The sequence below is a fragment of the Dipteris shenzhenensis genome, chromosome 5, assembly GCF_047967505.1.
Source record: "Dipteris shenzhenensis isolate YYH24624 ecotype China chromosome 5, Dip_SZ_1.0, whole genome shotgun sequence".
Classification (NCBI taxonomy): Eukaryota; Viridiplantae; Streptophyta; class Polypodiopsida; order Gleicheniales; family Dipteridaceae; genus Dipteris; species Dipteris shenzhenensis.
This window is the reverse complement of record NC_141600.1, coordinates 46,108,686-46,134,059: the sequence shown is the minus strand read 5'-3', so window position 1 is coordinate 46,134,059 and position 25,374 is coordinate 46,108,686. Positions and strand designations below refer to the sequence as shown.

General features: G+C 43.3%; 1 pseudogene; it reads right to left on the bottom strand.

Annotated features, from left to right (window-relative positions):
• Positions 1-1,265: 1,265 nt before the first annotated feature.
• Positions 1,266-24,064, bottom strand: LOC147902087 (uncharacterized; annotated as a pseudogene).
• Positions 24,065-25,374: the final 1,310 nt, after the last annotated feature.

The window sequence follows — 25,374 nt, the reverse complement described above, 5'->3', positions numbered from 1 at the left end:
TGGTAGCTACCACTACAACAGAGAGCACAATGTTTACCAGGTGATAACTACCAACATGTGAGGTGGTAGCTACCACCACACATAATTTTACCCAGGTGGTCAAGCCATAAAATAGCTGGTATCTAGCATCATGAAAGAGATCACCTACTCTAGGGGAAATTGATAGCAACCACATACAATGACATTGCTCACAATATTAACCCTCTTCTTTGATAGTAGTTTAGAATGAGGGTAGCATGAGGCACCTTGATTCCATGCACCTAAATGTGTTATGCCTATTCATCACAAATGTGTAAACCTATTCTGCATTAAGTGCCCCATTTTCATATATTGCAAAACAGAGAACATAATGTATTTCATTTAATGGAAGTTATCAAGAAAGTAAGCGGTAGCCTACACTTGTTCCTATTTTTAATCTTCGCTAACTTCTCGGATTATGTTCACGATAGCATTCTATTACGTGATGCTTGTTCTACATATCAAATGGAATGCTGTTATAAACAGCTTCATACACTTCATAGGACAATACATATGTTCTCACATGTCCTTCCCATTCCATTGGAAACTTGATAGCTCTAACAAGGTGGGACTCGATGAAGACTTCAGGCTCTGACCTTAAAAGCATGTATTCGTATGGATTTCCTTGAGTTTTCTTGTATCAAAATCCCCTGACCACAAATGAGCCTCAACCACAAACATTCCCCCATGCATATTTAAGTGGAACATATGCCTTTTCCTTCCTTTGTGTGCATTTTAGAATATAGAAATCCACAAGCTCATCATTGTCAGGAGGAGCTATAACAACAAAATTATCACCAAAACAAAGTGCATCACTCAAGGCATCATGATGTCCTTCAAATGTTGGATCATCAGTTTCGTCCTCATCTTCAATGATATTCTCTGAGGGTTGTAGGGTAACATACTCCCAAAAGGGCATGTGTGATGTATTGGAACACCTCCTGCATTTGACCTACATGCTAAAAGCACAAAAATTGCTTGCATCTTAAAGCTGTTCCATTGTTAAAGAATAGCCTGACACACAATGCAACTCATGTGAGCTAGGCACAGCTTTACAATCCCAATTTTTACTTCTGTCCACATCACCTTCCTTGATTCCCAAAACACTCAGGTAATGGGTCAAGCCTTTGAGGGGTATGTGTCATCAGCCCCTTCGGACAATGTCTCTCTTAGAAATAACACACTTCCTTTGCACATTGGAGTTTGCACCATTTGGCTTTAGCTGCTGCTCATGAGTGAGATGCCTTTTAAGAACAGACCCTGCCATCGTGTTCACCCTTTCCATGTCCTGAACCAAAAACATTATGTCTCATTTTCATTCTTATAATTGTGCCATATCGAGCAACGAAGTAAAAAGGCCTCTTTGCTTTGAACTGTGAGGCTGCTCCATCTGACCACACCCAATGTTCATTGCCTTGAATGCCTTGATCTTTCAACCATTTATAATGGAGCATAAAGCAATGCTGAACAAAAGAGTGTCATGCATCCTATCATCAGATATATAAAAGTGAGAGTATTTGTGGACGATGCCTACAATACACACATACGTAATTTGGACAAAGATTGTAACTTGGTTGGAGTGCTAATGCATGGATTGGATCTCGTTTTGTTCTTTGAAAGTGTAGTTTTCTGCAAAATCCATGATAGATACCACCACTTCTTCGGGGAAGAGAACAAGACACTCCTTGAATTGATTTGCTTGCCATCTGTAGACAAAGTTATGCTTTATAAACTTGTTCAAGTGGTCCTCTTTGAATGAAAGAACTTTCCTTTTTTTCTTTTTTCCATCAACTGTGGTTCCAACATGGACATCCTCAAATATCTTTACGGACACTGTACGTGCAGTAAATGATTCCTCCCTTGGGCAACATGCCATTTTTACTACTCCACATGAAGAGCATTGTCCCATCAAGCACTTAAGAGCATGGTAGTTGGCACAGATTGCTTTTGGGCAAAGGATCGATTCCAAAGCATAGTTATGCCTACGAAAGTTTTCACACGTGCATTGCAACTATCAGTTGAACCACAAATTTCACATCTGTAATTGCACTCTAATCGATGCACACCAAAAGAGACCTGTCGTAAGTGGTTTACAACATCCTTCAAAAAGACATCTGCACATGTGTGATGCAACAACAAGTGTATTGATCCTTAAGTTTGCACACAAAGTAAGTCTTCAACTTCTCAAAGGCCCTTTGGTGAATCGGTACCTCTACGTGGCTCAGCTTGAAGGCAAGAAAGAACTCCACCTACATTAAACATATTAGTTTCTTAGTACTAGTTAAACATGTTAGTTTGTTAGTACTCGTTAAAGTTATTGGAAACGTTAATAGATAGGGAGTTTCAAGTCTGCCTATGACAAGCAAAAGGATGAAAGGGATACTTGTCTTGTTGTTGTATGTACTAGAGCAAAAGAATACCTACCATTGTTCTCTTAATGGCAAGTAGTTGCAATTGGGAAGTACCACTACGCTAGTGCCTCCAACAAGCACACAAGTAGCTCGGGGGGGTCACTATGTATAAACCCTCTATATCACGTGCGTGCAAGGCCTATATTTAAAATCCCTTATCTGTAAATTTTTTCATTAATAAAATGTACCCCTTTTCTATACAAATCTGTAAAAATTTTCCAAAACTATTTTAAATAGTCCCTTATGTATATTTATTTCTGTAAATTTTAGAAATAGAAAATATCCTTCTGTTGAACTCACGTGATAGGGTTACATATGATGAGTAACCCCCCCGAGACAAGTAGCTACTGTTCTATCATGCAAATTGAATATCTATAACCTGAATTAAGTGCCACGTACTGAGTGAAAACACGTACTCAATCAATGTAGCTGATGAAAGCATCTCGTAAGTTAATTTTTTTTAATAAGCACTGAATCTTGAGTGCACCGTGTTCCATCCAATGATGTTTAATCTAGTCACCTTTGGAGATGTAAAGATAAACCCTTTAGTGGCAAGCAGTTGCGATTGGGAAGTACCACTATGCTAGTGCCTCCAACAAGCACACGAGTGGCTACTATTCCATCATGCAAATTGAATATCTGTAACCTGAATTAAGTGCTCGGGGGGGTCACTATGTATAAACCCTCTATATCACGTGCGTTCAAGGCCTATATTTAAAGTCCCTTATCTGTAAAAAATTTCATTAATAAAATGTACCCCTTTCCTATACAAATCTGTAAATTTTTTCCAAAACTATTTTAAATATTCCCTTATGTATATTTATTTCTGTAAATTTTAGAAATAAAAAAAATCCTTCTGTTGAACTCACGTGATAGGGTTACATATGATGAGTGATCCCCCCGAGATTAAGTGCCACGTACTGAGAGAAAACATGTAATCAATCAATGTAGATGATGAAAGCATCTAAGTTTAAAAAAAAATAAGCATTGAATCTTGAGTGCACCGTGGTCCAACCAATGATGTTTAATCTGGTCACCTTTGGAGATGTACAATAAACCCTTTAGTGGCAAGCAGTTGCAGTTGGGAAGTACCACTATGCTAGTGCCTCCAACAAGTGGTGGCTTCCATTGAAAAATTGCCTCGCTTAGTGGCAGTAAGTGGTAGCTTCCACTAAAAGAATTGCCTACTACATGATATAGCACCTTGACCAAGGAAAAATGCTTATTCCTGTGTCGATCTCCTAGTCTCATGATCTCTGGCATAGTCAATGTCACAGCATCCATGTTACCGTGATGACCTCCTCTATATTCTATTCCAAACTGTCTTGTACCTCTGATGTATCTCAAGACTCTTTTGGCTGCATTCCAATGAGACTGTTTTGAATTTACCATAAACTGTGCTAGTGAACTTACTGCATAACAAATATCTGGCCAAGTGATAGTCAGATATATAAGAGATCCGATGAGCTGCCTGTAGTATCTGTCATTGACTGTAGGATTTTCTGAATCTTTAGTAAGTTTCAAACTCTATTCCATGGGAGTGGCTACAATCTTGCAATCCACCATATGAAACTTCTTCAGGGGACTATCAACATACTTGAGCTCACTCATGAATGTGCTATTTGAATCTCTCCAAAACTCAATTCCAAGACAATAATGCATAAGTCCAAGATCTTTCATGTCAAACTTTGTAGATTAGTCTTGTTTAGTTTTTTGATGAAGCTATCCTTGCTTCCTATCACAATTAGATCATCTACGTACAAAAGTGCAATAGTAATGTCCTCCCCTTGAACTTTGTAGTAGAGAGTATGATCTGCATTGGACTTCATTTATCCCAGATCAGCAAAATACTTGTTAATTCTACTGTACCAACTTTTGGGTGCTTGCTTTAAGCTGTAACGACTTTTCTTGAGATGGCAAATCTTATTCTCTTTTCCTGGTTCAACATATCCTGTTGGTTGTTGCATGTAGACTTCCTCATCTAGGTAACCATTGAGAAAAGCATTCTTGACATCGAGTTGATACACATTCCATCTGCTGAGTGTTGCTAGTGATATTAAGAACCGTATGGAATCCATGTTTGCTACTGGAGCATAAGTCTCATCATAATCCTAAACATATTGCTGTGCAAATCCTTTTGCAACTAGTCTAGCTTTGTATCTTTGAATACTTCCATCTGGATTGTACTTGACTTTGTATACCCATTTGTTTGCTATGGCCTTCTTTCCTAGTGGAAGGTCTCATAATTCCCAAGTAGTATTCTTATACAAAGCATCCATTTCTTCTTCATAGACGGTTTGCCATTTTGGCTTGTCTACTGCATCTTTGAAGTATACTGGCTCTTCTGTAGCCATGATGGTAGTCATAAGAGCATAGTTGGTGGTTTCAACCTGAATTGCTTTGCCTTTTTGAGCATATGTCAATCTGGCTGGAGGTTTGCTTTCCCTTGTAGACCATCTGAGCTATTGTGGCTCTGCTTGGGGTGTTATTGGGGCAATTCTTGCTCTTCTTCATCAAGCTTTTACGAGAGGTACTTCTGCCAAAGTTGGTTTGCTTTTGTTTGCCGAAGCAGCATGCTTCACAAACTTTTCCAAGAAATTGTAGCTTTGTAATCCCAATTGCCATATTCTGATTCTTGAGATCTAACAATTACTTGAAATTGACATGACCATATCTCTTGTGCCATTTTGCAGATAGTGGCATCTGTTGCAGTTGAGCTGACATGGCATGCTTATCTGGTGTTGTAGCTAGCATCTTGTACAAGCGTCCTTCCTTGACACCTTTTGCTACTAGCTGACATCTTTATCTCTGATAGTGCATTCATCTCCGTCGAAGATGACTCAATAGTTGTGTTCTATCATTTGACCTACTAAGACAAAAGGTTCTTGCTGAGTTTGGGAACATAGAGTACATCTTTCACCGATCCTTTTGTACCAGTGAAGTTGTTCATAGAGATAACGCATGTCCCTTGAACTAGATTCGGTGTATAATCTACTGTGTAGATGACATTTTTCTGACCTTCTAATGGCTTCATTTCTATGAACCATTCCTGATGATTTGTCATGTGAGATGATGCACCGCTATCGATATACGAAGGATTCTGTTCTACTTGGTCGACTTGATAGTAGCTAAAATCCTCTTTGGGATTGTAATCAGTGTCTAGGTACATTGTATCAGTTTGCTGCATTTCCTCATTTGCAAGAAACATATTCCCATGTTCATTTGCAAAATGACTGTGACTAGAATGCCCACCACGATGATTTCCTCTACCTAAAAAATTCCCTTGATTTACTGTTGGATTGACCACCTTGGCCGTAGTGCATCTTGCGAGGCCATCTCTTTCATAGTTTCCAAACTTATGACAGTAGTTGCATTGGATGTTTGACACATTGGTGGATGCATTCCCTCGTCCTTGAAATTTTCCTCGATTGGAATGACTTCCTCTTTGCTGATTCTGATGTTGTTGATGCTGATTCTAACTTTGTTGTTGCTGATGATGACCACTTCTTTGGAATGATCTACCTCTGCCTCTGCCTCTACTTTTGTCTGAAGCTGTGAATGCCTGATCATTAGAATGACCTTTACGTGCTTGAATTGCTTGAGTTCTGAATTCTTCACCAAGTAGGACTGACTGGAGCTCTTCCAATCTCGAAATTTGCCGTTGGATGGCAATACTTTGGACTAGATTCTTGTATCCCTCTCCTAGTCCATTCAAGATTACTTGAACCATTTCTGCGGGGTTCATAGTCTCTCCTGCTGCAAGTTGATTGTTGTAATCTTTTATTCGGAGTACATAAGCATGACCAGTTTTGCTGCTGTTGCAAAAACTCTAGTTGATTTGGTTTCTCAGTGTGAGAATTTTCGAACTGTTCTTTGACTCATAGAGAGCTGCAAACATATCCCATGCTTCTTTCGATGCCTTGACTGTGTTGAGCTGTCTTAGCATGACATCTTGCACATTCTGCTTGATCATATGATATGCGTAGTTGTCTTTCTTATCCCATTCTGCCTGAGCTTGGGCAATGGAAGGACCTGCTATAGGTGTGGAAACTATTTGTGTAGTTGTAGATCCCACTACTAGTGCTGTGGTGACAACAGGTGGAGTAGAGCTACTGGTGGCTGGATCGTCCAATGGTCTAGGTGTAGATCCATCAACATACTCCCATTTATCTTGAAGTACAAGAATGGTCTCGATTCGGTATTTCCATGTGCCATAATTGGAGTAATCTCCTCCTGATTGAGGTTGCTAGTTGTAGACATGGTGCAAGAAATGTACTCAAAGTGTCATGAAAATCTCTGTATGAATCAACTACAAAAAACACTGATTGTGCCAAGTGAAATCTCTGAACTGTGTGTGAAGAGATACAATATATAAAATCTGATCTGTGTTATAAGGCTTGTGGAAAATGATGTCGGGAATAGCCAAGAGGCTTTACAAGGCTAAAATGATGTGCACAATGCCATGAAATAGTCGAATAGGCTTTACAATGGTGGCATGTGTGTGTGAAATAAAATTATGTGCTATCTGCTCATCATTGAACTGATGAACGTTAGGTTTCAGGTAATGTGATGATGTGAAACCGTATGTGAGCGTATGGACTGGGTACTAGTTGGGAATTTTGGGCATGGCTTAGATTGGCAACTTGGGGACATTCAAAGCGTCTCCTCTATGGTGATCTATTCTAGTTTGATCTAGATCTATACCAACCGTCGATTGATGAAAGAACATCAAATAATTCCTTTTCTTTTTTTTCTTTTTAAGTGCTGGGTCAAATGCATTGATGTAGAGGCGGATATGCGTGTAGGAAGTGGATTTGTCAACAAAGCTCAAAAGTGAGTGTAACTTGCTCCGAAATGTGCATGTGATGTGACGAGTGCATAGAGCGCGAAAAAAATGAGCAACTTTCCTTTTTGGAGAGCCCTCAAATTCTTCCTGGATCAAGAGATACGACTTGATCTAGGTGGAGGGGCAAAAGGAGTGCAAATGGTGCTCAATGATGATGTGTCGCTGTGGGTCACATGTGGGAGGACGCATTTATTGGGAGAGACCCCCTCTCTTGGCTATAAAAGAAGGGGGCTATTCCTTGATGTGACACGCTCATTCTTGTAAAGCCACCTAGCTAGTACTTTAATTTCCCCCCCCATCCTTCCTTTCAAATAAAGCATGACTCTCTTCCCTTGATGTCAGCTGTGTCATCGTGCGAGCCGCGTAGTTGAAGGCATATGCTATATGGATCCTTAGAGCTTTGTTGGAGTTTGCAAGGTCCGTTGACAATGGTGAAGGAGCTGTAGTGAGCCGTGGGCTTAGCCCAACTTGCTAGCAATGGCGAGGAGTTTTAGGAGACTTGTATGCGCTGGAGAAGGTGATGGAGCCCTCGTTGCAGGGAAGCTTGAGTAGTCACTTCTTTGGCAATGGACTGGAGCAGCTTGGATTCAGTAGCACTGGTGTCGATGAGCCCGTGAATCACCAAGAGTTGCTCTCGGTGTATGCACTGGAGCTTACTGGCTTAGTCGAAGCTAGGAGCCTTATAAGAGCTAGGAGGTGTTGGAAGGAGCTATAGCCCGTTGATAGAGTCAGTTTGCTGAGTTGCATGTGGCATGAACTTTTGGTCGATGGTAGGAGTTGCCCTAGTTGTAGAGCCCTGGTCTAGCCATCCCGCCGAGGTGAAATCGGAGCTCGAGTGGTGCTTGAAACTCAATAGAGCTTGTAGCTCTAGAGATGTAGGCTTTTCTCTCTCCGTCAATCCTATCTGCTATCACAAGTAGCAGGGCTGCTCTTTGCCTAGAACGTTGGACTTCTCCAAAAAATAGAACTATGTCTTTCTTTCTCTCCCACAGTTGATGTCCAGACTACCTCTTACACTCTCCCTATTTCTCTCAATAGAGAACTCACAAGGAATCTCTCTCTCTCACAACTAGAATGAAATGAACTCTCATATATTCGAGAAAGAACAAAATCTCTCAAGAACGACGAAAATTTTCTCAACACAATGGACGGAAATTCCTCTCAAAGAAGAAGTTCTCTCAACGGAACAAAACACTCGATCTCTCTCGATCTCTCGATCTCTCTCACAAGGATGGCACCTCAGAGGAAGGCAGAACCATGCTCTGATAGCATGACAAAATTGTTGAGATATCGAGCTCCACTCGCGATATGCCAGGGTGACCGTTGTGTATTTATGTCACCGACTTGTTAGCTGGAGATGCGGTTGGTACACCGCCCACGAATAATAGCTGGATGACAACTATCCTTATCTACTCTAGTTTGTGGCTCAGTTAGTAAGCCACCTTAGTTAGTTGAGTTTGGATTGAGACCCACATATAGGGTTCTTCTATTTCTTTGTACTAGAGTTCTTTTGGCTTTCACAACTAAGAAGAGGAAAACTGTTTTCAGCCTCCACCTTTGTGTGTATTCCCCCATTGTGCATGTGAGAAAGCCGCAAGTGAGACTCCTTCCCTCTCTCCCACTATCTTCACAAAAATATGAAGAGGGGAGAGGAGAAGAGTGGAGATGAGGAGAGAGGGCACAGCTAATGAGCACACCACAAATGACTAACTGTACACTAGATTTAGTTGAAAATGTAGAATATATACAAACCCATTTAGGGTTAGAGTTAGGGGATCTAACCCTTTCTTTTATAGCACTCTATTGGGTTAGTGCTATGCACATATGATCACATGATGGTGCTATGCACACACGATCACATGATGTTGAGCATGAACTCGCAACAAGGGCTGCGTTTATGTTGCTCTAGCTTAGTGGTAGCAAGTGCTGCATTTCTGTTGCTCCTGCTTAGTGGCAGCTGTAAGAAAATAGTATGCAGCGGAAGATAACAACAAAACGCAAGTACACGATGGAAAGCTGGAGAGAATACAAAAATTCTGATATACCAAACTGCTGATACAACTGATGGTTGGTTGTCCACCCGTGCGCTCTACAGACAGAGCTTCGATGGTGATCTAGACAGATGCTGGACGGAGGACTATGAGCGTGAAGAACTGGTGATCTGATGATAGGGGGTGGCCACTTATATAGTGTAAGTGGTTGACGGTCGGCCTTGTAATAGGCAGTCGGCCTAATAGACAGTCGGCCTGGAAGACCAGCCGACCCTTCAGAAAACATGCCGGCGGGCAGATGAAGGATCGTGCATAGGTCATACCATCGGGCCTGGGACCCTGCCGCTGGGGGCTTTGCCCCCAGACCCCCACCGGGGGCCTGTGCCCCCCGGACCCCCTGCTATCGGGGGGGCTATCGCCGCCCCGAACCCCCCCTTTTTGCAGACGGGTATCTACTCTTGGCTCCTAAGCCGTCTCATAACCATCTGGTCTACTCTAAGATCCCTTCCAGTGTCTAAACTGGAGATCCCTCCCAATATCCGATACCCATCATGGCTTCTCCTCATATGGGGGCCTTACAACATTGGGTACACAGAATATTGGTGGGTTACATGAGAGGTGGACATTTGAGCTAACTCTAACACCCCCCCTCAATGTTCACCCGAAGATGAACGATGTATTCAGCCCAATGCCAAGTCGATGTAGATGCCGCAACAATAAATCACTCCCAAGAGCCTTCGTGAAGATGTCTGCACAATTTTCCTCTGTGGGAAAATACTCCAGATCTATGACTCCATCCTCGATGAGCTCTTGTACGTAGTGATACTGGATCTCTATGTGCTTTGTACGAGCATGGAACACAGGATTCTTTGCGATGGCCATGCAACTCTGATTGTCGCATTTTAGAACCGTCGCATCTTCGATTGGAACTCCTATGTCTTGCAAGATCCTCCTTAGCCAAACTGCTTCACAAGAAGCAATGCATGCTGCCTTGTACTCAGCTTCCGCCGTCGAAGATAGTGCCACTGTTGGTTGCTTCTTGCTAATCCAAGAGAACACTCCTGAACCAAGTGAGAAACAATATCCAGAAACTGACTTTCTAGAATCACAATCTCCCGCCCAATCTGAGTCACAGTAACCCGCCAAGGTCTTCCCTGCTCTGTAGGTAATGCCATACTCTAGTGTACCTTTCACGTACTTTAGCACATGCATCCCTGCTTTCCAATGGTTCTCTCGAGGTTGATTTGAGAACCTACTAAGTACACCAACTGCAAAGCTGATATCAGGTCTAGTGTTGCACAGAAAAATGAGACTCCCCACAAGTTTCCTATACTCCTTGATGTCGACAAGTGGTGATGCATCCTCCACTGAGAGCTTACCATTCACCTCCATGGGAGAGACCACGTCCTTACACTCGGTCATACCGAATGCCTTCAAGATCTCGCGAGCATATCTCTGCTGAGAGATGAAAATCCTGCCAGGTTTTTGCCAAACCTCAATGCCGAGGCAAAAGTGCATGAGCCCCAAATCTGTCATCTCAAACTCGAAACTCAATGACTCCCTCAACTATTGCAGCATCTTCTCATGATCTCCTGTGATGATCAAGTCATCCACGTAAAGGACTATTACCACATACTTGCCATCCTGCTTACAAACATACAGGTTAGCATCAGAAGCACTTTTTGAGAAACCAATAGATATGAGAAAGCTATCAATCCGTTGGTACCATGCCCTTGGGGCCTGTTTCAGCCCGTACAATGCCTTCTTTAGTTTGCAAACCTTGTTCTTGAATTGGGCACCTCAAATCCTGGTGGCTGTAACACATATACCTCCTCCTTGAGATGTCCATTCAAGAACGCAGATTTCACGTCCATTTGAAACACCGGCCACTGCTTATGAGCAGCCAAGGCAAGTACCACCCGAATAGTTGTCATCCTTGCTGTAGGAGCAAAGGAATCCTCAAAATCAAAGCCTTCAACTTGAGAGTATCCTTGTGCAACAAGCCTAGCCTTGTACTTTTCCAAAGATCCATCAGATTTGTACTTGGCCTTCCATACCCATTTGGTACCAATGATCTTCCTTTTTACTGGACGATCAACCAAGTCCCAAGTCTGATTCTTCATGATGCTGTCATACTCCTCTTGCATGGCAGCTTTCCAATTTGGATCGCCCATTGCCTCATCCAAATTCGTAGGCTCTTGAACTTTCATAATCTCAGCCATCAAGGCCATATTGACTATGTGTTCAGAAGCCCTTTTCTGCTCCTCTATCCTCTTTGATCGTCGAAGTCCATCTGCAGATGACTCCGCCAAGTCTGGAACCGGATTCTTCTCATCAAAGAGCTGCCTTGCCCACTTTGGAAGTGGCTTACCTTGTGGAGCCAAGGCATGTTGTGGTGTTGGTGGAGTCTGTTCCTCGAAGTACTCCTCCTCATTCTGCAACTCTGCTTTAGATACGGGCACAAGGTGAGTTACTTTTATGGCTGATGATAAAGTGGAAGGGCATACCTCCTCCTCCACTGTATGTGGCTGTTCCCAAAACACCACATCACGACTGACCACGATCTTCTTTGCCTCTGGATCATATAGCCGGTATGCCTTTGACTCCTGGCTATAGCCCATGAAGATACACTTTCTGCTCTTTGAATCTAATTTCTTTCTGGTGCTATCTGGAACATGAACAAAGCACTCACATCCAAATGTTCTGAAATGAGAAGCGAAAGGCTTTTTACCTGAGTAGGCCTCCAAAGGTGTTTTGCCCATCAAGGCCTTTGTGAAGCTTCGATTGAGGATGTAGACTGCTGTATTGACTGCCTCAGCCCAAAAAGACTTAGGCAATCCTTTACCTAGTGCCATGCATCGTGCCATCTCCATGGCAGTACGATTGCGACGCTCTACAACACCATTTTGTTGCGGAGTATGTGCAGTCATGAGTTGGCGCTTAATGCCATTCTCGTGCAAGTATGTGTCGAACTCTTTTGACAGGAACTCTCCTCCTCGATCCGTGTGAAACTTCTTTACCTTCAGCCCGCTTTCGTTTTCCACCATCTTTTGCCACTGTTTGAATTTTCCAAGAGCTTCAGCCTTATCTCGTAGAAAATACACCCACATGTATCTACTGTAGTCATCGACGATAAGCATATAGTAGTTACATCCCCCCAAAGCTTGAGTCGGAGCTTTCCCACTGAGATAAGCATGAACCAATTGTAGAGGAGCCTTTGCCCGATAGCCGCTCTCATGTGAAAAGGCCTTCCTTTGTTGCTTGCCCATCATACAAGCTTCACAAGGTTCCTGCACCTTTGAGAGTGCAGGCAAGTGTGCAACCATCCCTGTTTTCTGCATTTCCAAAAGAATAGGATAACTAAGATGACCAAATCTTTCATGCCATACCTTACTGATGCCCACTCCTGAAGAGACTGTTAGTGCCATCAGCTCGTAGAGATTGTTCTTCCTTACTGCCTTGCTGACCACCTTGCCCGCTGCATTAAGGATTTCTGCTCCGGTCCTCTTGAAACGCACCTCCAAGTTGCGATCAGTTATCGCAGCAACCGAAAGCAAGTTCTTCTTTAGCTGAGGAACTAGTAATACATCAGAAAGCTCTTTAGTTTCACCTTCTTGAATGGAAAGAGCGATAGTACCTGTACCTTCCACAGGGCATTTTGCATTATTACCGACCGTCACGTTCATGGGCTCTTGTAGAGGCTTGAAAGAGCTATACCAGTCCTTCTTTCTGGTCATGTGACGGGACGCTCCACTATCAAGGAGCCACGAATCATTCGTTGTTGAAACTTCTGTTGAGGAGCATATTTCTTCAATTGCAACCCATAGCTCCAACTCAGTTTCAACTGTGTTGGCAGATTCCTTGCCTTTCGAAGAAGACTGTGTAGTGCCATTCTTTTCGTCTTGCTGCTTCTTTCTGCAATCCTTGATCATGTGACCGCTTTTGTTGCAGTAGTGGCACTTACCTGAAAACTTCTTCTTCTTACCATTCTTCTTCTCTCCACCCTTCCCTTTGGATGTGGCTGAGAATGCTGCATCACTTCCGCCATCGCGGGTCTTCATTCGCATCTCCTCCTCTAAGAGCATCGCGCTAAACTCTTCAAAAGTGAGGGGTGGATTTCTTACCTGCGTGTTGAGTGTCGTGACCAACGCATCGTACTTTTGTGGAAGGATCCGAATGCACCTTCTGGCCAACTCTTCGCTGGTCTTTGTAATCCCAACCGCCGCCATCTGATCACATAGATTCTTGATCCGTGTGATGAATGTCTCAGCTGATTCTCCATCAGAGCACCTCTCTGCAGCAAGCATATTCTCCAGATTTTGAATTCTGGTCTGATTCCGCGTCTCATACTGACCTTTCAGTATGTTCCAAGCCTCACTTGCCTTGTCTGTATGCTGAAAACAGAATCACTTGAACTGGTAACAAGAGCGCAGAGTGCATCTGCGTTCCTTCGTTTCCATGCCCGAAGAAGATCTGCATTCGGTGGGGTTATGACGTTGGGGTTGTTTGGATTCGGTGATCCAACCGGTTCTGGATCCAATCCCAGAACAGTATCCAGAAGCTCGTATGAATCCAAGATCACGCTGATCTTGAATTTCCACAAAGTATAATTCGTCCCATCGAGCTTGCCTTCATTGAAGGCAGGTGGACGAATTCACAACGGGGTTGGTGCAGCCATCACTCCTAGTAGCCTTTGCTAACAAAGCTCGTTGAACTTGCAATAAAGTCGTTACTCAGATAGCCTGAGCTCTGATACCATGTAAGAAAATAGTATGCAGCGGAAGATAACAACAAAACGCAAGTACACGATGGAAAGCTGGAGAGAATACAAAAATTCTGATATACCAAACTGCTGATACAACCTGCTGATACAACTGATGGTTGGCTGTCCACCCGTGCGCTCTACAGACAGATGGTGATCTAGACAGATGCTGGACGGAGGACTATGAGCGTGAAGAACTGGTGATCTGATGATAGGGGGTGGCCACTTATATAGTGTAAGTGGTTGACGGTCGGCCTTGTAATAGGCAGTCGGCCTAATAGACAGTCGGCCTGGAAGACCAGCCGACCCTTCAGAAAACATGCCGGCGGGCAGATGAAGGATCGCGCATAGGTCATACCGTCGGGCCTGGGACCCTGCCGCTAGGGGCTTTGCCCCCAGACCCCCACCGGGGGCCTGCGCCCCCCGGACCCCCTGCTATCGGGGGGGCTATCGCCCCCCCGAACCCCCCCTTTTTGCAGACGGGTATCTACTCTTGGCTCCTAAGCCGTCTCATAACCATCTGGTCTACTCTAAGACCCCTTCCAGTGTCTAAACTGGAGATCCCTCCCAATATCCGATACCCATCATGGCTTCTCCTCATATGGGGGCCTTACAACATTGGGTACACAGAATATTGGTGGATTACATGAGAGGTGGACATTTGAGCTAACTCTAACAGCAGCAAGTGGTAGCTTGCACTCAAATAATTGCCTGCTCTTTGTTTGTGGTAGCAAATGGTATCTTCCAGTCAAGAAATTGGGCACCACCCATGGTTATGGCAGCAATGTGCGCCTAATGATATTTATCATGCCAATTGGTGGTGGCTACCACTTGCTACAAGAACAAGAGCACTCATACATAATAGACATGGTAGCTACTACTGAATTATTTCTTAACCACTTACAGAGCTCCTACTTCAGTATCTTCCAGTCAAGCAATTGGTCACCACCCATGGTAATGGTAGCAATGGGCGCCTAATGACAGCTATCATGCCAATTGGTGGTGCTACCACTTGCTACAAGAATAAGAGCACTCATACTTAATAGACGTGGTAGCTACTACTAAATTATTTCTTCTTCAGATGAGCACAAGCCAAGCCACATCTAGCTTGAGGTTCTCAGTAATCTTGTTTTGATGGACTCATCACACTCTCATAATTTTTGCAGTCTACTGAGCCACCATTCTCTTAATTTTCGCAATGTTTGTGCCTTCAACCAAAAGCTTTTAGGTGCTTTTAGTTGTGCCCAAATTCGTATGGCATCAAAAGCGCACTGCTATGTTAGAAAGAGCCAAATACAAACAATGATTACAAGAAAATATCGTCACTTGTCGATGCGCTGAAAACTCTCTTACCACATTTTTTGCATGCCTGCATTTTCAACGTTTTCTACCGAAATGCCTTCGAAGCTTAGGTCTTTGGTATGGAGTTTCACTAAGGAAATAGCAGTAAGCTGAATAGAAAGTTAGCACCACACAAGGAAATAACGGTAAGATGAATACTCGGGGGGGTCACTTATCATATGTAACCCTATCACGTGAGTTCGACAGAAGGATATTTTCTATTCCTAAAATTTACAGAAATAAATATACATAAGGGACTATTTAAAATAATTTTGGAAAAAATTTACAGATTTGTATAGAAAAGGGGTACATTTTATTAATGAAAAAATTTACAGATAAGGGATTTTAAATATAGGCCTTGAACGCACGTGATATAGAGGGTTTATACATAGTGACCCCCCCGAGGCTGAATAGAAAGGTGCAAACCTCTTATTTTGATGATGTCCCAAGAGAATGCTAGTAATGATGTTTCCATGCACACCGATTCACAATGGAGAGGTCTTGGAGATGGAGCAGTGTGTGGAGAGTGAACAATGTGACGTGGATGTGGAGAGAGAATAGATAGATCTGAGAGACAAATCACGTCTACAAGAGAGCTCGTGTGTGAGAGAGAGAGATCTAAGCTGTAAACTGAGTGAAATTCAATCCATGGGGCGGGAGAATTCAAACCTGCTAGCATTTTTCCATGTGGTCATTGCTATACATAGTAGATTCCCTTTTCCAATTGCATGGCTTTCCATGTACCAAGTAGCAACACGGTGGCTACCACTTTGCTAGTGATGTCTGGGACACAGCCATCAAGTCCACCTAATCATGCACACACCCTATTGTCCTTGTTAGCACTTTCTTACAATTTTGTCCTAGTGCCTTGTATGTAGGGGACAATACGAGCACCTCGCAGTGCTATTGTAGGTAGGACTTTCTTACAATTTTGACCTAGAACTCCTCGTATGCAAGGGACAATACGAGCACCTCGTGATTGAAATAACATTTTTCATAGAAACTTTAGAAGTCAAGGCACTGGTAAAGGGAACTCAACTTGGAGGTGAGCTCAATCGAGCACAACATTCGACAGCAGAGCTAACAAGGAAGTCAATATCGTAGGTGAGCTCCAGTACACTGATGCATGCTCTCAGTGTGTTAGAGCTTATCACCAAGTTGAGTTCCTTCCCTAGTGCAGAAGGTTGTGCGCAATTACGAGAGGCTCAACACCAAGTTGAGTTCTCTCCCAGTGCCTCACGGAACAACGATGACCCATTTCCCTTGTCTCCCCATCCTGCAACATGGTTGGTCATGAGGTTTTTCTTTCAAGTCTTTCAAGGAATTGCCTTCTTCATAGCAAATTCTTTCAAGGCATTGGTGGGGTTATCAAAAAATACTTCTTTCAAGGCACTGGCAAAGAGAACTGAACTTGGCAATGAGCTCAATCGAGTAGAACATTCGACAATGGTTATGGAACTCAATCTAGTGGTGAGCTCTAGCACACTAATGCATGCTCTCACTGTGTTACAGCTTATCACCAAGTTGAGTTCTCCTTCCCAAGTTCCGAAGGTTGTGCTCAATTTACAAGAGTCTCATCACCAAGGTGAGTTCTCTGCCAGTGCCTGATGAAACACCACGACCCATTTCCCTTCGCTCCCCATCCTACAACTCCCTTGGTCATGGCTATGGTTGGTGGAGTGTTGCAGGATGGAGAGCCAAGGCAAACAATGGATAGAAGGGGGCTTGTAGAGAGTGTGATCATAATAATTCAATGGGATGAGGGGGGAGGATTAATGGCACATACACCCAGCTTTGCTGGTAGCCCAGCCTAGCATAGGCGGTCATATACATCATTATCTCACCATGATGTGCGATTAGATGGTTGCCATGGGAGGATTTCTCGGTCATCAAAAAATTCTAATAGTCTGATATGTTCTTACAGTCTATCTCCAGCTTAATGCTAATCTGAGCGTGTGGGTTAGATGGTCCCTCATGAAAAATCATTGTTATTATAGTATGATTTTGACTCAATACTAATATGGGTAGCGTGTGAAGTAGATGGCCCCTCATGCAAAGTCATTGTTATTACAGTCAACTGAAGAAAGGAAAGATCAAAATAGGACCTCAGATTAGCATCGAGTTGGTTCATGAGGCTGTAATAACAATACTTCTCATTCTAAACTATTGTTATTACAGCCTAATACACAGACTGAATGCTAATCTGAGCTTGTGAACTCAATGGTCCCCATGCAAAGTCATTGTTATTATAGTCTGATTTTGGCTCAATGCTAATATGATCCTGTGAATTAGATGGTCCCTCATGCACAATCATTGTTATTACAGCCTGATTTTGAGTGAATGCTAATCTGAACTTATGAATTAGTCGGTCCCTCATGCACGGTCATTGTCACTATAACAGGCTTGGTGGATATTTGGGATTAGTATACTATTTGGGATTTATATTTTCCTTTGTTTGGGATTTATTGATTGGGACATATTGAAACAAGCACAGTGGTTGTTTGGGATTTACTAAAGATTATATTTTGTGGGGGTTGTAGTTAATCCTAAACCAACAAAAATGCATTTCATTGCCAGTGCCTACCTCCTCTAGCCTTAACTATCATATAACTAACTTGTCATATTCATCAATGTAATGTGTGGGGAATCTATGAGTACACGGGTCTTCAAAGATGGCAAAGATTTGATTGGCTTACATCATTGAGCATGTCAAGACGACTTGATTTGACAGATTAGAATATGTGAGCAATTACATCTTGGATAGCAAGAGAGCAAACTAGTTTAAAAACTTGACAACTCTCGAGTGAAGGAACAATGGAGGAATAGAGATGGAAAGCCATAGAGGCAATGACAATTTTCATGCGGCTTTGTCCTGATCTTGATGAAGCCATTTCATAAGGGGTCCCTCGACAACCCAAGATTTCCGTAATGAGATTGATTGCTTGGAGAAGGAACATAGAGTTCCCAAGAGTGTCATTCACAAGATGGTCATATTGCATGTGGAACTATGGGAAGGCCTTCAATACTATAAGAACCCACAATTTGCAAAGTATGTTGCTGAAGGATCCCACTGTGTGAAGTGTCGAGCCTGCGTCCTCGAATCCTTGCGTAAATATAAAGTCCTTCAAAGATCTCGGACTTTATCTCTTGGAATCTTGGATATATATTACACGGGACTTTTTAAGGGGCTGACCACCCCTCTAATACAGTCGGCTTTTCAATAAAACTTGAGTTAAGTAGTAAATTGTCTTCTTTGAAAAAAAAAAAAAGTAAATTGTCTTTGTATTTATCCATACTTAGATACGATGGCGGTCTCTTTTCAAAATGTAGAAGAGTAAAACTTGGTTGTATACTACCTGGGTATATAAATTTAGGGGCTTACTATACATTTGGCTTTTCTATATAACTTCAGTTTTAAAGCAATAATTCACCATTTATACGTCCTTGGATACGATTGCTTCACTCAACTAGACCTTATAATTTGAAAATGTTGCATTTAAATGGATTCGAAGGTTCTATTTTCTTATGACTGCTTCACTCTTCATGACATGCGATTAGATGGTAATTCTAACCGTGTGATATGTTCTTACAGTCTATCTTAGCTTAATGCTAGTTCTCATTCTAAACTATTGTTATTACAGCCTGATAAATCGACTGAATGCTAATTTAAGCTTGTGAACTAGATGAAAAGTCATTATTATTACAATCTGATTCCAGCTCAATGCTAATCTAAGCCTGTGAATTAGATGGTCCCTCATGCACAATCATTGTTATTACAGTGTTTGATGCCTGACTGAATGCTAATCTGAACCTATGAATTAGATGGTCCCTTATGCACAGTCATTGTTACTAAAACAAGCTCAGTGGTTGTTTGGGATTAGTATTACTGTTTGGGATTTACATTTTTCCTTATTTTGGATTTATTGATTGGGATTTACTGAAACAAGCGCAATGGTTGTTTGGGATTTACTAAAGGCTATTTTTTGTGGGGGTTGTAGGAATCCTAAACTAACAAAAATGCATTTTGTTGCCAATGCCTACCTCCTCTAGCCTTAACTAGTGTTTGACCTAACCCAATCACGATTGCATGATGTTCCAACCACTAAGCTAGTTTAGGACAATCACATTAAGTCTAAGCCATCCTAGCTCTAGTGTTTCAGCTGAACTAGCTACACAGTTGCATGATATTCCAACCACCAAGACAATCACATAACTGGTGTTTTGAGCTCACCCAACCATGATTGCATGATGTTCCAACCACCGAGCTGGTTTAGGACAATCACATTAAGTACAAGCTAGCCTGGTTCTAGTGTTTGAGCTGAACCAACCACATAGTTGCATGATATTCCAACCATCGAGTTGGTTTAGGACAATCACATTCCAAAGCTATCCCAAAGCTCAATCACAAACAACCACCGGGTTGGTTTAGGCAACCACTGACCTGTGTTGTATCAAGAAATAAAACAAGTAAACTATCCCAAAGCTCAATCACAAGCAACCATTGGGATGGTTTAGGCAATTGTTAGATATGCTCAATGCCCCACCCTCCTAGTAACCACCAGTGGTCCAAGGTCCTCAAGTTGTAAGGCCCCTATATGAGGAGAAGCCATGTGTGAGCCTAGGGCACTGGATGGGGATCCTGACTTGCATGTAAGATGAGGTCTATCAATGAGACCATTGATGGTAGAAAGGTGATCTATGTGAGTCTAGCCTATGGGCTAGGCAGGGTAGGTAAGCTGGTAGCACAACGAGGCACATTGTCTTGATTGTGTGGGAGCCCCTTACTCTTGCTGTGGCTTGGGGGCTAGCTGGGCCCCAACTGGGGGGTTCCAGGGGGGCCAGCAAACCCCCCTAGTGGGGGTCCAGGGATGAGAGCCCCTAAGGGAATGGTGTAGGGAATATTCCTTGAATATTCCATGGACGACTAGTCAGTTCCATCGACTAGGTTGACTGATCGGCTCCACCGACTAGGTTGACTAGTTGGTTCCATCGACTATGTTGATCCGCCTACTGCCCTCATAGCTATAAAGAGGCAACCTTCCCAGTCCATTGGACCAGATCAGATCTTCCAACAGATATCTTCCAGCTAGTAGATCTTCACCTAGTATCTGTCTAAATCGCCATCTAAGCTCGACACTGTGGGATCACATGGGTGGACGGAGCCATCATCTGTACTACATCAGTATTGAAGGAAAATTTTTTTCATCTCTAGTTTGCTGTGTACTCTCTATTCTTTATTCAGTTTCTGTTCCGCTGCTGCACTGTGTAATTTAACATGGTATCAGAGCCTAGGTGGCTCTAAGGATTGAAGAATAGAAGAGAGGCGAGGGCTTCCATAGCATACAGAGTGATGGCAATAGGAAGCGGCTCGAGTTTAGTAGAGTTACAGCTGCAATAGCTTCACCAACAATCCAGGCGTTGAGAATTTGCCCACCAGCCTTCACTGAAGGCAAGCTAGATGGGACAAACTACACTCTGTAGAAGTTTAAAATTACTGCTCTTTTGGATTCATATGAGCTGAATCTGGAGACAGTGCTAGGGATTGCTGACCCAGAACCACAAGGAACCCCCAACCTAGCAAATCTGGGGAGTGTGATACCTCCTAATTTTGACCTTCTACGAGCTTGGAAACGCAGGAACGCAGATGCTCTGTGTGCCCTGGTTACAAGTACTACTGATAGTGTTTTGATATTGATTTAGTATACATCTAAGGCAACTATGGCCTAGAACATATTGAAGAATCAGAATGAGATGCGGAATGAGACAAGGATCCAGAACCTAGAGAATTAGATTGTAACAAAAGTTTAATGAATGAGAGACAGCGGAGGCATTCATAACGTGAATAAAAAATCTGCGTGACCAGATGGCTGGTGCTGGGATACAAAAGACTAGCAAAGAGCTAGCTTGGTGTTGTCTTCGAATATGTCCACCAAGGTTTGATGGACTGGTAACAACACTTAACACTCAGGTGAGACCCCAACCATTTTCATTTGAGGAGTTCTATGCTTTACTTATGGAGGAGGAATTGAGGCTTAAAGCTCGAGATGGAGGCGGCAATGGGGATGCTGCATTCTCTGCCACTATGAAAGGCAAAGGTGGTTCCTCCACCAAAGGTGAGTCCTCTACTAGTGGTGACAAAAAGAAGAAGGGCGGCAAGAAGAAGTTTCAGGGAGACTGCTTCTACTGTAAGAAGAAGGGCCATGTTATTGCATATTGCTAGGTCAAGAAAGTAGATGAAAAGAATGGTACCTTGAAGAGGACAGATAAGGGGAAAGAGTCAGCTAACACAGCAGAAGCAGAGTTGGATCTATTTCTAGCCATTGAGGAAGAGTGTTCCTTAGTTCAAGAAGGTTCAACCACTCATCCATGGGTGTTGGATAGTGGTGCCTCCCGTCACATGACCTGCAAGAAGGGTTTATATTGTTCCATGCAGCCTCTACAGGAACCCATCACCATGACGGTTGGTAATAATGCAAAATGCCCTGTTGAGGATACAGGTACGGTTTCATTTGTTCTGATAAATGGAGATGTTAAAAAACTATCTAATGTGCTGTATGTTCCACAAATCAAGAGAAATTTTCTATCAATTGCTTCCATAACTAACCTTGACCATGAGGTGAGGTTCAACAAGGCATGAGCAAAAATTCTGGATAGTGTAGGCAATCTTGTTGGCACAAGAGTAAGGAGGAACAACTTGTATGAGCTAAGTGCCCTTACAGCCACCATTGGAGTGGGCATAAGTAGACTTTTACACGAAAGATTTGGCCACATCGGATTTGTAGTGCTAAAGGAGATGTAGAAGCAAGATATGGTTGCTCACTTACCTACAGTCGCAGAAATCAAAGAACCATGTGAAGCTTGCATGATGGGAAAGCAACATAGAAAGGAATTCCCACAAGAAAGCAAGAATAGAGCAAACGCTCCTCTAGAGTTGGTGCATGTTGACTTGTGCAGTAAGATGCCTACACAAGCCTTGGGGGGATCTTCCTATTTTTTATTGATTGTCGACGACTATAGTAGGAAGATGTGGGTGTACTTTCTTCGCCGAAAAGGCTCAAGCTTTTGGTAAATTGAAAGAATGGCCACAGCTTATTGAAAATGAAACAGGGAGAAAAGTGAACAAAATCAGATTGGATGGTGGTGATGAGTTTGTTTCTACAGAGTTTGGAGATTTCTGCAAGAGCAAAGGGATCAAGCGACAAATGACGACACCATATATGCCTTAGCAAAATTCGGTTGTTGAACGCCGAATGTGGACCACTGTGGAGATGGGGAGGTTGTTGAAAGTTCATGCTCAACATCATGTGATCATGTGTGAATAGCTCCATCACGTGATCATATGTGCATAGCACTAACCTTATAGAGTGCTATAAAGGAAAGGGTTAGATCCCCTAACCCTAACCCTAAAAGGGTTTGTATATATTCTATTTTTTCAACTAAATCTAGTGTACAGTTAGTCATTTGTGGTGTGCTCTCTAGCTGTGCCCTCTCTCCTCATCTCCACTCTTCTCCTCTCCCCTCTTCATATTTTGTCATGGTATCAGAGCTCCCTTGCCTTCCGTTGAGGCATTGTGATTCTTGAGAGTGCGAGAGAGATTGTGAGATTGAGAGTTATCTTGAGTGTTCTCCGTGAGAGTCCACTTCCGGTGAGAGATCTTCATCTGTCATTTGAAAGAAAAATTCCCTCTATCCATTTTGAGAGAGATTTTGAGTGTTCATTCTTGTGAGAAAGAGTTTCTTTATGAGGGATCTCCATTGAGTGATAGAGATCTACTTTGTGAGAGGTTCATGAGTGCTTTCTTCTCTGAAAGATAGGAAGAGATCTCATCAACAAAGCAACTCTGTGACTTATAGAGCTCCTACAACAGCTCAAGGGCCAAAAGGTTCTCTTAGCAACCTCTACCTAAGGCTCGAATCTGCGCCTCCTACAACGCCTTCAGCAAACAAAGGCTCTTCAACGAAACTGCAATAGCAACCCCTAAGCTTCATCAGCTACACGGCTGACCACACGCAGCGGCTCTACCATCCAACTTCTCCAACGTGGCCCAAGCTTCAACTCCAACGATCTCGCGTCTTCAAAGCGACTCTGTTCCAGTGGTTTAAGCTATAGCCAAGACTCAACCGCAAGCTCCTTCAACAAAGCTCTCCCATCATTCAGCGAACGAGCGCACAAGAAGCCAGCCTTCTCTGATTGACAAGGCGACCCTGCTACAAGCACACGAGAACCCGTTGGCTCAGCACCGAACTACCTTCAGTAGCACCTTCGAGGGGCGACGTCCCACTTCAACGATCTCTACCAACCAAGCTCCAATGATTGCTGCTGCGACTAGCAACGCCAAGGCTCATCGACTCCTACCATCTTAGCCACCTCCTACGTGTGGCTCACCAACTCCAGCCTCAAGGCACTCTTGCAGCAGGGAAGCCCAAGCCTCCAGCCGCACTGACTATTAAGCCTACACAGGAGACTCAAAGGCCTCCTCCACCACAGCGGCTTCTACAACACCGACTCGCATGCAGCATACCACCATCGACTGGCAACTCATGAGAAGCAACTCTCATTCTCGCCAATGCCATCTACAGCAAGCTTACGCTCCAACGAGTGGCAACGAAGAGTGGCACAGCCCAAGCTCCCGTATGCACCAGCAGCTCCGTAGTCGTCTCCAACAAAAACGACGACGGAATCACTAGATTTCATCGAAATCTTTAAAAGATTCCGTTGGCTCCCACGTGGAGTCTTATCCATCTGCCACATCAGCAAGCCCGCCTAGTGCCACATCATCCCTATCTATCTACCACGTGTCACACACTTATCCACTTGCCACATCACCTTATCCATCTGCCATGTGTCACAAGCTATCCTTTTGCCACCTCAGCAGTCTCCAGTGCATGCCACGTGGTAACCTTATCTCTGAAGCTACCACGTTATCAGTGCCACCTCAGCTGCCACATCAGCTAACACATCACCGACTACCACATCATTAGGCCACGTCAGCAGACACATCATCAGTGCCACATCACCTCTGCCACCTTAGCAGTGCCACCTCTGCAGGCACAGAAGGCACACTGTGCACACACTGCATGTGCAGACTCCTGCCACCTCAGCACAGAGCTTCACTCGCACACCTCTTGCTAGGCACACTGCCACATCATCACTGCATGTGACTCACAGTGACACATAATCATTGAGCACATTTGCACTCCTTTTGCCCCTCCACCTAGATCAAGTCAAATCTCTTGATCCAAGAAGAATTTGAGGGCGCTCCAAAAAGGAAAGTCGCTCGTTTTTTCATGCTCTACGTGCTCGTCACATCATGTGCACATTTCGGTGAAAGTTACACTCACATTTGGCCTCGCCGACAAAACCACTTCCTTCACGCACATTTGCCTCTACATCGATGCATCTGACCCAGCACTTAAAAAGAACAAAAGAAAAGGAATTATTTGCTGTTCTTTCATCGATCGACGGTTGGTTTAGATCTAGATCAGAGTAGACTAGATCGCCATAGAGGGGACGCTTTGAATTCCCCAAGTTGCCAATCTAAGCCATGCCCGAAATTCCCGACTAATACCTACTCGGAGTCAGTCCATATGCTCACATCCGATTTCACATCATTACATTACCTGAAACCTTACGTTCATCAGTTCAGTGAGCAGACTTCAGAGTTCAGAGGCATTGTAGATTGATTCAGTGGGCAGATAGCATTTGATTTCACACACACATGCCACCATTGTAAAGCCTATTCGGCTATCTCACAGCATCGTGCACATCATTTTCAGCCTTGTAAATCCTCTTGGCTATTCCCGGCATCATCGCCACAAGCCTTGTAACACAGATCAGATTTTATATACTGCAGTTCTATCTTCATTGACGGTTTAGAGATTTCACTTGGTATATTCAGTGTATTTGCAGTTGATTCATACAGAGATTTTCACGACACTTTTGAGTACATTTCTTGCACCATGTCGACTAGCAACCTCAATCTGGAGGCATCTGCTAAGTTAGAC